Genomic DNA, 1575 nt, shown 5'->3' with positions numbered 1-1575 from the left:
ATCCCACTGAGCTGAGCAACTAAACTGTGTCCGATAATGTGTAAATGCATCCATGACAACTACGCAGAGAAATGATCTAAATCCAAAAACACTAATCCTTATAACCATACATACAATCCGACAAAACAATTTCTTTATACGAACAACTGGAAATAACATTGATTAATAAATAATAATATTAGATTAGAGCAATTTAACTGATAAATAATAAGATTAAAGTTAATAGCAAATAACACTAATACCAATATAATATATTACAAACTTTTATCTAGATGTTTTCCGCGTAATGGAGAATTTCAAGCCTACCTTAATAATAACGTGCTAAGGCATGTTAAGCACAAACTGAAGAATCGTCACCAAAAAAAATACGTACGAATTTATGCTAAGGCATACAATAAATTAAAGAACAAAACAAAATACAAACACACACTCACAAGCAAAAACACAGAGCATTAAGACCTCTTATTTATTTAAATTTCGGATATAAAATGTATTTTCCAAAATATATAGGATTAAATAAGGAAGAAACTGGAAAACAATTTGACCTAGATAGTACCGTTCTAACATAGAAACAGCGACATGAAGCAACACATGCGCCATCAACAACACTCAATGGACAATTAGACTCTCTGGTAGAGTCGCTATTTTAAACACAATATTATCGGGATAAGGAGAAGAAAACTAACTCTGGATTTAAATAGTCCTTGAGGGGGCTAGTACTCTCCAAAATTCTAAGTATGCAGGGATAGAAATCAGGCCCACTGCCAGCCCAGGCCGAGGGAAGAGAGTTCATCCCCTCAAAATTATATAGGATAGCCAAAACTCAATAATATGAACAAAACAATGAGCAACCCTGCAAAATTCTACTATTTATATTTTTGGGGGGAGACAACACCATTTATAACACAATAATGGGTGGACAAGGAAACCCATAACACATAACACTTTTGGAAAACAGGGTGTTACGTCTAAGTCTTAACCAACCAGATGTGTTGGGATGAGGCTAAGAGGTGTAGACAAAGTTTCAAGGACTTGCACATCTTCAGCTGTAGAGGTATTTAAGTTTATTAATTTCTAGTCTGTAAGTTATAACTACTGTATTACCACGTTTATTTTTGTATGTTTGCTATGTAGCTTTGGTTTACCCAGCATAATGCACATATTTCTATTCTCGTATTCGACTTGGCGAGGTATTTCTATTAGTAATGTAAAGCTACATTTCTTTAAGAACTGATTAATATAGTAGGATTCTTATCGAGCAGGATTGTTTATTTTTGAACATGTCATTTTGTAATTATTGTGCTGATAATGTTATCTATGTAACTTACCGCGTATAACGTCATTACGTTATTATGCCCTTGCCATGTATAGTACACGGTATTGGATATATTTTCAGCTGTCTAGTGTCTGTGACCGGATTGTCTCTGTCTGCGTCTAGTGTCTGTGTCTGTAGTGACGAGAGTGTCTCTGTCTGTGTCTGTCTCTGGAGTGACCAGAGTGTCTGTGTCTAAAAGTGACCAGAGTGTATAATACCCGGAATGTCCTGAGTGTCTAATGTCCAGAGGGTCTAATGTT

Source organism: Sinohyriopsis cumingii, chromosome 7, assembly GCF_028554795.1.
Source record: "Sinohyriopsis cumingii isolate HCF-2022 chromosome 7, ASM2855479v2, whole genome shotgun sequence".
Classification (NCBI taxonomy): domain Eukaryota; kingdom Metazoa; phylum Mollusca; class Bivalvia; order Unionida; family Unionidae; genus Sinohyriopsis; species Sinohyriopsis cumingii.
The sequence above is the reverse complement of the archived record's forward strand: the minus strand, read 5'-3'. Positions refer to the sequence as shown.